This window comes from Apium graveolens, chromosome 2 (assembly GCF_009905375.1).
Source record: "Apium graveolens cultivar Ventura chromosome 2, ASM990537v1, whole genome shotgun sequence".
Lineage (NCBI taxonomy): Eukaryota > Viridiplantae > Streptophyta > Magnoliopsida > Apiales > Apiaceae > Apium > Apium graveolens.
This window is the reverse complement of record NC_133648.1, coordinates 107779725-107797468: the sequence shown is the minus strand read 5'-3', so window position 1 is coordinate 107797468 and position 17744 is coordinate 107779725.

Below are 17744 nucleotides of genomic sequence, written 5' to 3'. Positions count from 1 at the left end.
TTTGAGAAGTTTTTGGAGGTGTTCAAGAAACTTCATATCAACATACCTTTCGCTGAAGCTCTTGAACAGATGCCTAGCTATGCGAGGTTTATGAAAGGTATTCTCTCTTGGAAAGTGAAGCTCGATGACTTAGAGACCGTTGCTCTAACAGAGAAATGTAGTGATGTTCTGCAACAGAAGTTGCCTCCGAAGCTTAAAGATCCTGGAAGCTTCACTATTCCTTGCACCATCAGAAACTTATCATTCAACAAGTGTTTATGTGATTTAGGAGCTAGCATCAATCTGATGCCCTTATCTATCTTCAAGAAGCTTGGTCTTCCTGATCCGAAACCAACATACATGTCATTGCAACTAGCTGATCGTTCCATCGCTTATCCACGAGGTATTGTGGAGGATGTCTTGGTCAAGGTGGATAAACTCATCTTCCCTGCTGACTTTGTAATTCTTGATTTCGAGGAAGATAAGAAGATTCTCATTATCTTGGGAAGACCATTCTTAGCTACAGGCCGAACTATGATCGATGTGCAAAAAGGAGAGCTTTCGATGAAGATTTACGATCAAAATGTCACTTTTAATATGTTCAAGGAAATTAAGTTACCCACAGCTAAAGAGAGTGCTTTAAAGTAAAGTGGGTCGACTCTATAGTAAATTCAGAGCCTGAGCAATTTCCAAAGTCAGATACCTTAGAGAGATCTTTAATAGGGGAATTAGTTATTGAAGATAAAGAAGGAGCAGAGCAATTGCAGGATTTGAATGTACCTCTGTGGATGAGGAAGTTGGATATGCCATTAGATTCTCTTGGGTTAGCAGAGCTGAAAATTTCTCAGGAGCGTCTCGAGCCGTCTATTGAAGATGTTTCCACACTTGAGCTTCACCCACTACCAGATCACTTGAGTTATGCATTCTTAGGTGCACCACATGTTAAGGGCTTGGGATATATCTTTGATGATGTAGAAGGTAGCCGAACGAACCCTCCAATGCCTACAGAGGGTTCTTCTCATGTGCAGCAGGTAGTTGATAGGATTGGTGTTGGTGATGAGCAGTATAGGCAAGTAATTAGGCGTATGGAGGCCATGCACGACATTCACCGTCATTTTTCTGTAGATTTGACACAGGCTTTGGGCACTATTTTCCGAGCCACTGGTGTCGAGGTTGATTGGCCACCTGATCCTCCACCCGAGGAGGGTGATCTTTCCGACGACTAGGTATGCCTGAAATCCTTATTATTACCTTCAATGAGGATATTGAAAATTTTAAGTTTGGGGGTGATAATGTAAGGATTAGTAGTGTGTGTGTGTGTCCATATAGATTCATATGGCATGTTTAGTCGTAGTTCATTCATATTTTTGCATGATTGTTCATTTAGGACATATTTGTTTATTTTTATGTGATTTCATATAGTTGCATTTGCATGCATATTTAGCATGATCCCTTAAGATGAACTATGATGTATGATAAGTTGATGTTGATTTGAGCGTGGTGATGACGAATAGAGGGATGTTTAAGTCCTAATGAATTGATTTGCATGCTAGAAACAAATATTTTCACAAAGTCTTATAGGGTTGCTTTTGATCTAGATCATGATCATACTTGTTTGTTGTTGAGATTTAATCACTTGGTTATATTTACAATTTGTGATATGCTCGTAATGACGTTAAAACACTGATTTTTTTTATCTGGAGAAAAACTTGGATTTCATTGCCAGTTGTTGTAAAGCTAGGCGTCAAATGGCTAGTAGCCGGCTCATATTTTTATGAGTATTCTAGGGTTGAATGAGATGGAGCAAAACAGACTCATTCAAAAATTATTGAAAAAAAAAGACAAAAGAGAAAAAAAAAGAAAAAAAAGTATGTGTTTATGCATAATTGATCAAGAGTGAGCTCTTTAATACTCGAGTTATTAAGTTCTAGGGGACTTTGTGCCTAGTGACCTAAGGCTTTTATAGTCTGGGATCCGCTAACCTAACGCTCGCTATATGGGTATTATTGCATAAGTCTTTTGGGACCTCATTCATTGCACGGTCAAATAAGCATCTTTGTTATGTGTTCAATAATAGTGTGAATCCTTGTATAACTCTAGTAGAAAGGAGGTGTTGTGAGTCATAATGCGTTTATTGTCTATTCTCTTTATAAACTTTTGATTGTTTCGATGATAGATAAGTTATGGTTATTGATCTAGTATCGAGAGATATCTGTTAAGCATTCCACACACGCACGTTTCTGGTTTGTGAGTTGGTTTGTGGGATTTATTCGAACTCTGTTTTAAGTCATTGCATTCTTAGAGGTAGTGGCTTATTCATTTAGTTATGGTTATTCCGAGGGGATCGATTGCATTATCATTTAGTTGCATTCACGTAGTTGCATTCATGCATTAGGTTTGTTTTGTAGTTTTGAGTCTGTTTATGCTTGAGGACAAGCATCGATTCAAGTTTGGGGGTGTGATAAGTGGATTTTATATCCACTTAGAACGCTTCATTACAAGCTTAAATTGGTTTTTTGGACTCAAGTTGTTGGTATTTTGATGTGTTTTGTGTTATTGCATTTCAGGTATCAGTTATATGAAATATGATGAAAAGTGATCAGAATTGTAATTCCTAGGCCATTGTCAAGTTGTAGAGAATCTCGTTAGCTTCGCGTGTGAAGGGTTTTTAGCACATAAACGCAACGAAAACGTAAATTTAAATCTTAAAAAAACCGAAACCCTCCGCGGGATCCATGCAAAAAATAATATTTAATTCGTAGTTCAGTATATTTACCTTAAGAAGCTCTACGTTAATGGAAAGATGGAGGTCTTTAATGGAGATCCAAGAACGATGAACGGAGATCCTTAGCAGCTGCTCCTCAAGCGTGAAACACTCCACCGGTATCCACCAAGAAAACGATGTAATGAAGGAGGAGGAGATGGAGAGAATTAGGGTTTTATAAATCTTTTTGGTTGAGGCAAAAATAGGGTTTATAATAGTATATTTATAGGCAAAATTTTCAGCTGAAAATTTTCCCATAAAATATTATTATTATTAACCCTTTATTATTCTCACTAATAATTAAAACACCTTTTAATTATTAATCCTTTTTCTAAACTCTTTAGAAATAATTCTCTCACTTGATTTAATTTCCAAAAATTAAATTATTAATTAATAATATTAAGAACCTTTTCTTAATTAATTTATGTTCAATTAAATCTCATTTAATCAATTATTAAATTTTCCAATTAATTATTTATTTCATAAATAAATAATTATCAGCCATTATTAATTAATTCCTCCACCATTAAATCATTCTCTTTTATGGTGTGACCCTGTAGGTTCAATATTAAGCCGGTAGTAGAAATAAATAATAATAAAACTATTTTATCTTTATTTATATAAATTCTCTAATTCATTAAATATGATTAATTAATCATATTTATTCTACATCGTGAGGGATACTTCTCAGCATATCGCGATTATCCAGATAATACGAATTCACTGCTTAGAATACCAAGAACCTATTCAGTGAGTAGTTACCGTACGATTAATTCCTTCTACCCTGCAATGTCACGATTAAATATAAGGCATGAAACTTATGTCAAGCCTATCTTATTTAATCACTTGCTTTCCCATTCACTATGCTTAGTTCTATTTAATGTAAATTAGAAACTCCTTTCTAATTTCATTCACTCTGGCCAGAGATTCCTGAACTAACATAAGTGGATCAGCATTGAACATTCTCTTCCTACACTGGAAGGGGTAAATCCTTTATTGATCATATACTATCTTCGTGTACAAATTCCTATACCCAGTAGAACCCTTATAATTGTCCCTTGAGACTAAGAACTAAACTAAAGCATAGTTCAGTGTACACAAGATGACTATGATGACCTCAAGTCTAAGGATACTTGTACAACTATCACTATGTGAACAACTGCTGACACGTGAGTGAACTCCATCAGTTGTTCAGCTGTGTGAGTCATGTTCAGTGAACTTATTCTATAATAGGCACCTACATACTAGCTATAGTGTCACCACACAAATGTCTATGAGAACAGACATCCTTCATAATGAAGCAAGCATAGTATGTACCGATCTTTGCAGATTATTAATTACCAGTTAGTAATCCTACGACCAGGAACTATTTAAGTTTAGACTTATCATCTTTTAGGTCTCATTATTATGATCTCATCACAATCCATAAAAAGCTTTACTCTAAACTGTGGTATATCTTATTTAAACATTTAAATAGATAGAGCCCGCAATAAAAACAAAACAAGCCTTTTATTAATATCAATGAAATCAAAATAGATTACATAAAAGTTATTCCTAAATCCTCATACATAATTGGACTTAGGACATATCTCTTTCAATCTCCCACTTGTACTAAAGCCAATCACTCTGGTATCTAATACCCATCTTGTCTTTATGACGATAAAAGTGACTCTGAGAAAGTGGCTTTGTGAGTGGGTCTACTACGTTGTTATGTGTGTCAACTCTCTCGACATTGACATCTCCTCTTTCAATAATCTGAATTGTACCACCATTCAGAGTAAACACGTACCCTGACATGGATTTGCTATCACTTTCTGATTGAAAACTAGAGTCAGTATAACCCTCTATTTTCAACTCAGATTCACCACCAAAAACGAGAAAAATGTCCTGAGTCCTTCGCAAGTACTTAAGGATATTTTTCACTGCTTTCCAGTGGTCTTCACCTGGATTGGACTGATATCTGCTCGTCACACTAATTGAATAAGCAATATCAGGCCTTGTACACAACATCGCGTATATGATAGATCCTATTGCAGAAGCATAAGAAATCTTACTCATATGCTCTCTTTCCTCAGGTGTCTTAGGAGACATTTTTTCGGAAAGGGACACTCCATGGCTCATCGGTATGAGACCTCTTTTGGAGTTTTCCATGCTAAACCTTTTAAGCACTTTCTGGATGTATGTACCCTGGGTAAGACCTATCATTCTTCTATATCTATCTCTATAGATCTTCATACCGAGAATGTAGGATGCTTCTCCCAAGTCCTTCATGGTGAAGTTCTTTGATAGCCATACTTTGACTGATTGTAGCATCGGTATATCATTTCCTATAAGAAGTATGTCATCCACATACAATACAAGAAATGTTACCGCACTCCCACTAACCTTCTTGTAGACACATGGTTCATCTATGTTTTTGATTAAACCAAACTCTTTGGTTGTCTCATCAAAACGGATGTTCCATCTACGAGAAGCTTTCCTTAAACCATATATGGTTCGCATCAGCTTACACACTAGATGTTCATTTCCCTTGGAAAGAAAACCCTCTGGCTGTGACATATACACTTCCTCCTCAAGTTCCCCATTGAGGAAGGTCATTTTCACGTCCATTTGCAAGATCTCATAGTCGTAGTAAGCAGCAATCCCCAACAAAATCCGAATTGATTTTAACAGGGCTACAGGCGAAAAAGTTTTATCAAAGTCAATCCCTTGCCTTTGTTTGAATCCTTTTGCCACGAGCCTGGCCTTATAGGTCTCCACCTGGCCATCTGCTCCAATCTTTCTTTTGTATACCCACTTGCACCCAATAGGCTTAACACATTCAGGCGCCTCAACCAGAGTCTATACTTGGTTGGTATACATAAATTCCATTTCGGATTTCATGGCACTATGCCATTTTTCTGAGTCAACACTATTCATAGCCTCATTATAGGTCACAGGGTTGTCATCATCAATGATTGACAACTCATTGTCATTCTCAATGACAAGACCATAATACCTCTCAGGTTGGCGAGACACTCTCCCTGTCTTACGAATGGGCTGTTCCACAGAAGGTTGTTCAGTCTGAACATGTATTTTCACTTGATCCGTAGTAGTTTGTACTTCTTGAACTTCATCAAGTTCAATTTTGCTCCCACTGTTTCCTTCAAGGATAAACTCCTTTTCCAAGAAGGTAGCATGTCTGGAGACAAACACCCGATGATCGGTGTAAAAGTAATACCCCAAAGTCTCTTTAGGATATCCCACAAAATTACATTTTACGGATCGAGATTCCAGCTTATCCGGGTCAACTTTCTTGACATAAGCTGGACATCCCCAAATCTTAACGTATTTAAGACTCGGTTTCCTTTCTTTCCATATCTCATATGGTGTTTGAGGAACAGATTTGGAAGGCACCTTATTCAGTAAATATGATGAGGTTTCCAATGCATAACCCCATAGGAATACTGGAAGATTCGCATAGCTCATCATGGACCGAACCATGTCTAACAAAGCTCGATTTCTCCTTTCAGATACCCCATTTAACTATGGAGTATATGGAGGAGTCCACTGAGAGACTATAACATTTTCTTTGAGATAATCTAGAAACTCTCCATTCAAGTATTCACCACCTCGATCTGATCGAAGAGTTATAATACTATGTTTGGTTTGTTTCTCCACTTCATGTTTATATTCTTTGAACTTTTCAAAGGCTTCAGACTTGTGTTTCATCAAATACACATATCTGAATCTAGATCTATCATCTATGAAAGTAATGAAGTACGAAAATCCACTCATGGCTTGCGTAGACATTGGTCCACATACATCTGTGTGTACCAATCATAGCAAATCTGCAGCCCTCTCTCCATGTCCACTAAATGGAGATTTGGTCATTTTACCCAATAAACAAGACTCGCATGTAGGATATGATTCAAAATCAAAGGGTCAAGTAACCCTTCCTTATGCAATGTCCGCAGTCTATTTTCACTAATATGACCTAGCCTACAGTGCCATAAATAGGTCAGATTTTCATCATCTCGTTTTCTTTTATTAGTTTGTTCAATCTGAAGTAAATCATGCTCTACGTCACATACATACAGACCATTATTTAAAATGCCACGTCCAAAAAGAACATTATCTCTAAGGATAGAACATTCATTATTCTTAATAATAAATGAAAAACCATCCACGTCCAACATAGGAATAGAAATAATATTCCTCACAATAGAGGGAACGTAATAACAATTATTCAAAATAATAGTCTTGCTCGTAGGAATATGTAAACTAAATGATCCTACAGATATGGCCGCAACCCTTGCTCCATTGCCCATACGTAGAATCACCTCATCTTTTTCAAGAGTCCTACTTCCCTTTAGTCCTTGCAACGAATTGTAAATATGAGAACTACAGGCGGTATCTAATACCCAAGTAGAAATTTGACCTAGTGACATATTAAATTCGATCATGAACATGCCTGAATCAGAAGCGGTAGTCTTACTACCCTTCTTCTTCTTCAATTCTGCAAGGTAAACCTTGCAGTTCCTCTTCCAGTGCCCCAACTTGTTACAGTGAAAACAAACAGCTAAATTAGGACCAGTCAACTTGTGAGCATCTAGTATGCTCCGGAGTGATAGTGCAGAAGACATGACGAATATAGTAAATCTGTAAATGATAAACACATAACAACACCTAGCAGATATTCAATTTCATTTCAAAATACTATATGAATCGGGTCTTTATTCATAAGTGTCTCCCACTATTTTATCTAATTTTTTCAACCCCCTAAGTGAAAATTAAGCATTCATAATGCTAGTGGGAATAGGGATCCTACATTCCATCACACAACCTCGGTTGTGGCACGAAACGTCATGTGATGTTCAATAGGCAGACAACTCATGTCAATTACATCTTATGTTATTCCCTAATATAAGTTTAGCCTCTTGAATAATTGAGTCACGGCTGTGGCACGACAAACTCAATATTCAAAGTCAAGTCTAACCCAACATTTCGTACAATTGAATCAGTCTCCAATGGCCCATGGCTGTAGCACGTACCGACCTTTAGATTCTAATTCAATGTACACATCTCTATGTAATAGACAAGTATTTCTTATTTCGAAATCAAAGCCCTCGGCTGTAGCACGAAACGATAATGATTTAAAAATAAGAACCACTTTCTACCATGTTGGAAGTCTATGACCGACACAAGCCCGTTGTGTCATTGGCCAATTACTACTTGATATTATTTAATTTTAGAGGGATTATATTACGTTACAATCATAATCATATTATAAGGAGATTCTTCCTTTTAAATTAAATATTTTAAATCAATAATCGATAATCAGATGATTCCCAGATCGGGTGGAGCATTGTCAAGAGGCGTCACTTAATAACCCTTTCTTATAGATAGAAATCTGTTGTTGACAGAATCATCCTTTCTCTCAATATTGAAAATTCATATTCAATTACATGTTTCATAAACACAAGAATCTCATGATCGTATTCATAATATTTATTGTTAAGGCAAGAAACGATTCCTATTCTAGATTTTCTAGAGCACGCCTTATATTAATTTAAGTTCACCTAAATCTATCATCGCATGGTAAACATAGGCATATATCTCATATATAAAATTAAATAAACAAGTAAATGTAAAGTACAATAAAGTAAATATGTTTGGTTATGGCCTCATCCTATGTGATCTTTATCAAGCTCATGATAAAGATCAAGGTCAATCTAATATGGTTATGGAAATAAATACAACTACTTATTACATAAGTCTTCTTCTTTGTTTAGACTTCTTATATGCCTCGTCTTCTTCTTTGTATCACCTCCATTAGATAGCCTTCTTGAGTCTTCAATTACATTACATGATTGAAAGTAAAACTAATCTAATGAACTTACAAGAATAACTTGAGTTACATTCGAGATTTATGATTACAAAGATTGACGACATGCAAGTTGTATTTAAAACCAAAACCAAAACCATTACACTAAGGTCGAAAGGCCATAACCATCCACCATGCTCATACAACACATAAAAGCATGTTAAAACACATAATCTGATCTTAACATATCATATTATCCATGATCTAATCATAAAAATAAAATATGACAAAATCAGAAAAATCAGAATCAAATCAGAAAAATAAGAATCACTGTTTATGGGCAGTAAATGATGTCAAACTCCTTACAGACGAGTCATTGATAGCTTTAGCTATCAGTTTTGTTTAGACGCTCGTTTACCTATGGAATAGGGTATTCGTTTGCGTAAATCGGACACCAGACCCAGATTTCAGCAAATCTGCAACAGCCAATTCAGAATCCGTATCTAATATGATTCTCATAAATAGAACAAACATAAATCATGTGTATATCAGTATATATACAGATTACATAATCATCTTATGATTATACAACTCACATGAATATCATATATTCAACACCATACATATATAAGCATATTATATCAACATCAAATCATGGCGAATCACGTACATGCTCATATATCGAAAATAGTTAAACACATAAACGAATTAAAAACTTTTCGCAAGTAGCTCTGATACCATTGAAGGGTTTTTAGCACATAAATGCAACGAAAACGTAAATTTAAATCTTAAAAAAACCGAAACCCTCCGCATGATCCATGCGAAAAATAATATTTAATTCGTAGTTCATTATGTTTACCTTAAGAAGCTTTACGTTAATGGAAAGATGGAGGTCTTTAATGGCGATCCAAGAACGATGAACGGAGATCCTTAGCAGCTGGCCCTCAAGTATGAAGCACTTCACCGATATCCACCAAGAAAACGATGTAATGAAGGAGGAGGAGACGGAGAGAATTAGGGTTTTGTAAATCTTTTTGGTTGAGGCAAAAATAGGGTTTATAATAGTATATTTATAGGCAAAATTTTCAGCTGAAAATTTTCCCATAAAATATTATTATTATTAACCCTTTATTATTCTCACTAATAATTAAAACACCTTTTAATTATTAATCCTTTTTCTAAAATCTTTAGAAATAATTCTCTCACTTGATTTAATTTCCAAAAATTAAATTCTTAATAAATAATATTAAGAACCTTTTCTTAATTAATTTATAATCAATTAGATCTCATTTAATCAATTATTAAATTTGCCAATTAATTATTTATTTCATAAATAAATAATTATCAGCCATTATTAATTAATTCCTCCACCATTAAATCATTCTCTTTTATGGTGTGACCCTGTAGGTTCAATATTAAGCCGGTAGTAGAAATAAATAATAATAAAACTATTTTATCATTATTTATATAAATTCTCTAATTCATTAAATATGATTAATTAATCATATTTATTCTACATCGTGAGGGATACTTCTCAGCATATCGCGACTATCCGGATAATACGAATTCACTGCTTAGAATACCAAGAACCTATTCAGTGAGTAGTTACCGTGTAATTAATTCATTCTACCCTGCAATGTCACGATTAAATACAAGGCATGGAACTTGTGTCAAGCCTATCTTATTTAATCACTTGCTTTCCCATTCACTATGCTTAGTTCTATTTAATGTAAATTAGAAACTCCTTTCTAATTTCATTCACTTTGGCCAGAGATTCCTGTACTAACATAAGTGGATCAACATTGAACATTCTCTTCCTACACTGGAAGGGGTAGATCCTTTATTGATCATACACTATCTTCGTGTACAAATTCCTATACCCAGTAGAGCCCTTATAATTATCCTTTGAGACTAAGAACTAAACCAAAGCATAGTTCAGTGTACACAAGATGACTATGATGACCTCAAGTCTAAGGATACTTGTACAACTATCACTATGTGAACAACTGCTGACACGTGAATGAACTTCATCAGTTGTTCAGCTGTGTGAGTCATGTTCAGTGAACTTATTCTATAATAAGCACCTACATACTAGCTATAGTGTCACCACACATATGTCTATGAGAACAGACATCCTTCATAATGAAGCAAGCATAGTATGTACCGATCTTTGCGGATTATTAATTACCAGTTAGTAATCCTACGACCAGGAACTATTTAAGTTTAGAGTTATCATCTTTTAGGTCTCATTATTATGATCTCATCACAATCCATAAAAAGCTTTACTCTAAACTGTGGTATATCTTATTTAAACATTTAAATAGATAGAGCCCGCAATAAAAACAAAATAAGCCTTTTATTAATATCAATGAAATCAAAACAGATTACATAAAAGTTATTCCTAAATCCTCATACATGATTGGACTTAGGACATATCTCTTTCAGCGTGGACAGTTGAATCGCCTAATTCTGATGAGTAGAACTCAAGTTATGGGCAAAATAAGATTCATCAGAATTTTCCAGAAAGGCTGCAGGCGCCCGCCTGCTGGTGCTAGGCGGTCGTGTGCTGATGCGCGGCTGACTTCGCTAATTTTGCTGAAAAAACCTTTTTTGAGTGGAATTTGACGATTTTAAGGGTCCAGGTCCAATATGGGCTTATATATATATAAAAAGGGTTTTCATCATCCGAGAAGATTGGGATACCAAGAAGAAGACCTAGAAGCACAAAACAACTCCGAAAAAGAAGATCTTGAATTCAACTTGTGATTCTTTGATTTAGTTGTAACTTTGGATGCTCGTTTTCATTCTTGTTGAACCTAGACCTTGTTTATTCATACTTTGATTATTATTCAGTTTTTTAAGACCTTATTTATACCATGCTTTCATTGGAACCCATGGTGACGATGAGTTCGATTATGAACTAATCATTGTCATGGGATTCTAGCGGATTTACTTATGGATTTCAATAGTTAATTATTTTGATATCTTGGTGTGTGGTGATTGATTGATATCCTGGTATTGGTTGTGCTTATTCGTCTTATGTGCATAACTAACATATAAGATAGCGTGTTAATCTCTATTGAAGCAAAAGTGAATTTAGAGGTTTAGAACTTGCCATGCTAGCGTAGGTTCATGTATGTGTTATACATGATTCGTAGGTAATTTTAACCTTCTTACTTGCCCTATGTAATCACGATAGATAACTTGCGCATTAAACCGTTATGTTTTCATTTCTTATAGATATATAAGGACTAAGCATAATTGGTGTCTATTCAACTTCTATCTCTTTTATGGATGCTTGGTAGTAGGGTATTCGTACAACGAAAGTTGGCGTTTACTAGTTTTGTGTTATCTGATTAGTAACATCACCATTTCATGCTAAGGTTAAGAACAATAAGGTTATTGAATGAAGTAGTAATGAAGTTAAAATCCCATGTTTATCATATATAGTAATTCAACCTCAATTCTCTTAGTTAATGTTATTTAGTATAATCTCTTAGTTTAATAGAAACCCAATTTGTTATTTGTCTTAGCATTGAGCGATAACCATACATTGTTGCATAGGTGCATATATTGAACTTAACCTAAACCAGTCTCTGTGGGAACGAATCTGATTTATATCTTATACTACTTGCGAATGCGTATACTTGAATGAATATTAGCGCGTGTTTTCGCCCTAAAAGCATTCTGTGTAAAACAAGCAGTCTGCACAGCTTCAGCCCAAAAGTAGGTTGGTAGTTTTGCTTCATCAAGCATAGTTCGTGCAGCTTCAATGAGAGTCCTATTCTTTCTTTCTACAACTCCATTTTGCTGTGGAGTTCCAGGTACAGAAAATTCCTGCTTAATTCTATGCTCTTTGCAGAACTCTTCCATTATTGAATTCTTGAACTCAGTGCCATTATCACTTCTTATAATTTTGACAGAATCTTTGACCAATTTATCCAGCTGTTTGACATGATCAGTTAGCGTAGATGCAGTCTCATTCTTCTTGTGCAAGAAATACACCCAAGTGTACCTTGTGAACTCATCCACTATAACCATAGCATATTTCTTCTTTGCAATAGACATGATATTGACTGGACCAAATAGATCAACATGCAGTAGGTGATAAGGCTCAAGAATTGAAGATTCAGTTTTGCTCTTGAATGAAGATTTTCTTTGTTTTACCTTTTGACATGAATCACCAAGGCCATCAGGAGCAAATACTATTTTGGCAGTCCTCTCACAAGATCTTTCTTTACTAGCTCATTTATGTTGTTGAAATTTAAATGAGAGAGTCTTTTGTGCCAATTCCAACTTATTCAATTAATGCTCTACTCATCAGACAGATTGCAGAACCATCAAAACTTGTTGAAAGTCTGGCTTCATAAATGTTACCATGCCAGTAACCTTTCAGAACCACTTTTCCTGTAGAATTGCTTACAACTTCACAGTGTTCTTCAAAGAAATCCACATGATAACCTCTGTCACAGATTTGACTTACACTTAGCAGATTGTGTTTAAATCCTGAGACAAGAGCTACTGTTTCAATGATGACATTCCCAAGATTGATATTTCCATATCCCGGAGTTTTTTCCATGTTACCATCTCCATAAGAAACTCTTGGGCCAGCTTTCTCCACAAAGTCTGATAGCAGGGCTTTATTTCCAGTCATATGTCCTGAACATCCACTATCCAGCACTAGGATATTTTCCTGTTGCCCTGCAATCACAAAGACCATTATTGGCTAGTTTTAAGGACCCAGACTTGCTTAGATCCTTTGGCCTTTTTAAGTTTGTTAGCGTTTGCAGCGGATTTAATTTCAGAGTTTATGCTAACATGCTGTTTATCAGAATTTATATTAGACTCATCAGACTTTACACTAGAAGGAATAATACTAACTTTCTTCAAAGAAGGTTTTATTTGATAATAATCATAGTACAAACTATGATATTCCTTACAAGTATAAATGGAATGCCATAAACTACCACAATGAAAATAAGGATTTTGTGGTTTAAACCTAACAGAATGACTCTTAACTCCTGATTTAGGAGGTAAAGAGTTTATATCTTTATTTTTCCTGCAAAAAGAAGCAAGATGGTTAGAGTTTCCACAGTTATAACATTTCTTTCTAGGAGCATTAGGAACAGGCATATAATTATTACTTTTATTCACACCTTCCTTTCCATTCCTATTTTTCCTATCTTCCTTTACCTTGTTCACATTTCTAATCTCTTTCAGCTTATGCTTAAGCTATTTCTTTGTCATTGAGCCTATGTTTACTTCAGCTGGTTTATCCTGTTTGTCAGAAGTTGACTTTTCTTTAACTTCTGTCCTAGACTCTTTCATCTTTTCAGAATTAGACTTTACAGTTTTTGCTACAAACTTAACAGGATTTACCTTTGGCATAGCAGTCTGTTTAACAAAATTTGGCTCAATTTGTACAGTTCCTTTCTCACTTTTATCATCTCCATAACCTAAGCCCTCTTTCCAGTTTCCACTACTTAGTAAATTCTGAGTTGTTCTGCCAGAGTTAGTCCAAGTTCTAATAATCTCTTTTTCCTTTTCTAAGCCAGCTTTTAGAGATTCATTCAATTTTAACACTTCATCTCTAAAATACAAAGCATCATCTCTTTCCTTCTTAGTTTGATGAAGAAAAACTAACTCCTTTTCTAAATAGTCATTCCTATTTTTAAAAGCATGATTTTCATATGTTAATCTTTCACATGTTAAAGTCTGATCTCTAGAACTAATGAATATGGTTTTAAGATATAATCTCAACTCAGTAATATCATCAGTATGAAAAGCATAAGTTGTTTGAGGTACCTTTAATTCAGCAGTTTCAGGACTGCTATCAGCATTTGCCATCAAGGCATAGTTCACCTCATGTTCAGAATCTGAAGTGTCTGTCCAGCTTTTCTTCTTTGTGACAAGTGTCTTGCCTTTGTCACTTTTTCCTTTCTTGCAGTCAGGAGATATGTGGCCTCTTTCACCACAATTGTAGCATTTGACATTTGAGTTGTCTCCTCTGTCAGACTTTCCTCCTTTGCCTTAAGACTTTCTGAACCCTTTCTTATAGAACTTCCACCTTTCCTGGAAAACTTCCTTCCCTTTCTGAATTTCCTGTAGGCTATCTTTGTGATACCCTTCACCATAAGAGCACATAGTTGCATCATCTCTACATCAACATCCATTTCAGGTAAACTTTTAGTTTCTAAATCATCATCATTAGAATATGATGACTCTGAATCAGACTTTATGATGAGAGCCTTTCCTTTGCCCCTCTTTGAGGCAACCACTTTAGGAGATTTTTCCTCGGCTTTAAGAGCAACTGTCCTTGACTTTCTTCCATGCCTCTTGCTCCTTTGATCCATCTCAAGTTCATAAGTCTTGAGCATATCATAAATTTCATTAAGAGTAGTTTCAGTAAGGTCATAGTTGTCTCTTATGGTAGTAGACTTCAAATCCCAATTTTCAGGAAGAGCTAAAATGAATTTTAGATTTGAATCTTCAAGATCATATTCCTTGTCCACCAGTGAAAGATCATTTAAGAGTTTGACAAACCTGTCATATAAGTCAGTTAATGACTCATCAGCTTTTGAGTCAAAGTGCTCATACTCTTGAGTGAGTATAGTCCTCCTGTTCTTTTTGCTTGCATCGGTTCCCTGGCATCTTATCTCAAAAGCATCTCATATCTCCTTTGCAGTCTTGCAATTAATTATCTTGTTTGACATGACATTATCAATGGCACTATGCAGCAAATGCCTTACCCTTGCATCCTTGGCAATAGATGAGATGTCTTCGGCTGTGTAATCACCTTTCTCCTTTGGTATGGACTTTTCTGGTTGATCAGCAACTGCAACAGAGAGTTTGGTAGACTTGTATGGTCCTTTATTAATCCTATCAAGGTATTCTGGATCTGTAGCTTCCAGAAACATAGCCATCTTCACTTTCCATATGGGATACTCAGAAGGTCTCAGTATGGGAACCTTAATAGTCTCATATCGACTGTGGGTTTGAGTGTTTTGAGTTTCTTGAGTTTTGGTGGGCTTAGTTGGGGTTTGTGTTTCTTCAGACATGATTGTTTGGATCTTACTTTATGTGTGTTAACAGAACAACTCTGATACCAATTTTTAGATCACACAACACTGTAGAAGGGGGGTTGAATACAGTGTTTATACAATCAAATCGATTTAACACAAGTATGTAACAAAGATCAAGTATATTCAATAAACTCTGTTATAATATGAATTGTTATTCTCTCTCAGTGATGAACAAATATCACTAAGAGCTACTAGGTTACAATGTATAATCTTCTCGATAATGATAACACATATTGTAAACCCTAAGTTTGTGTTTATATAGTACACAATTACAAGATAACTTCTAATTGATATGGAATACAATTCTGTCTCCTAAAATATATCAATCAGATATCTTCTACAAGTCTTCTAGTCCTCTAACTCTTTCCATGCATATCTTCTATTATTTTAGTCTCGATCTTCTCCTATAAATCAGCTTCATTCCTTAACTGAAAGTTTTCCCGCACTTAAGTTCTGATATGACCTTAAGTTCTGATATTAAGTTATGACTTCCAGTAAGTCCTGATTTCAGTAAGTCCTGATATGTCCTGTTGTTAAGTTCTGAAAACTAAACACAAATCATATTAGACATGATATCTCAAATATATCTAACAAACTCAACTCTATATGAGTCGAACACTCTCGCAATATAATTACCCAAATACCCTTTTTATCCTAACTTTTCGCAGGGACTAGTCAAAATCGACATATAACCCAAAAGTATCTGATTCAACCATTACACCTCCCATTATCGCTTGCTCGCGCAACAACTACCTAATCTGGCATCTGAAAACCTACAACATGGTAGGGACCGGCAGGAACGCTCTTACAAGCGGTGCACCTAAGTCTGGCCATCTTGTTGCTTAACTGTCATGGTTAGATCAAAGCGAATATGTGAGCAAATACGCCCAACAAGTAACTATATAGCAGTTCAAAATATCAACATAACACCATTAACTAAGGTATTTTATTTCTGGATACAACTAAGCTAGGTCGAAGTATTCTTTTAATGGCTAGGTAAATGCATTGAAAAAGGTTCTGGGTTTTCAAGATTCAAAGTTTTGCAGAAAGTAGACATTCATCACAAATAAATAACTAGGTTCTCAAGAATTTTCTCATTTCAAAAGGAAGCAATCATTCAAGCTCCGAGAATCAATAACAAAGTAGAATAACAGGGTTCTCGATCAATTTTAATCACTTAAAGAAGATATTACTCATTCTGTTTCATTTCAAGTAATTAATCAAGTTGCTTTGTCAAAGATATGTATTACCCTTTTTATAAAATATTAAAGAACCCTTGATTGGAATATCCATCTTTTAAATAATACGGGCGATCAGCCCGTACTGACCTCCATTTGGTCATTAAGGTACCTATGGCAATATTTCAGCCTTATAGTGGACTAGCCCTGCAAGCCTCTTAGATGTCTGGACTAGTCCCACTAGTCTCTTACGTCTCAATCCAATCTTCAAGGAATTCATTTGGAAAACCTTTATATTGGAATACAAAAGAGTTTATTTAAATTCAGATTTAACATTACCAATAACTGAAATCATTTGGACTCTTTCAAGTCGAAAGTCATTCTTAAGTCCAATTTAAGAATTCAAGGTAAGTGAACAAATCGAAAATAAAAGGGGATCATAAGTTAAAGATATTGATCGATCATTGAACAAGTGTATAAGTTTGCAATAAGGATAGTTCCAAAGAACGACACGTAACAAGGTATAAGGAATAATAGGGCATCTCGATTAACAAGATATAACATGTGAAAAGTTCAGAAATCTCTTTTTAGGGTCAAAGATTAATGAGATACATGGATAGGGTAACAAGTTCTAGAAATAAGGGGTTACTGTTAGGGATCGTCATATGGACTTATAACGAGCTTATTCCAGGGAACATTTTTAGGGTTTCTCAAGGATCAATAAAAAGTATAACAAGGACTTTCATTCTATCATGGCATCAGTAATACCCTCCAGATATCAATTCATAATAGAAGGTAGAGTTACTTGCCTCAAAAGCTTTCCTGCTTTACGGAACCTGAGCTACTGCCATCAAAGATATCCTTTCCTTTCCTAGCCTGAATGTGTCTGCTATCCAAATCTACAATACAAAACGGAACCCTAATCAGCAACTTGA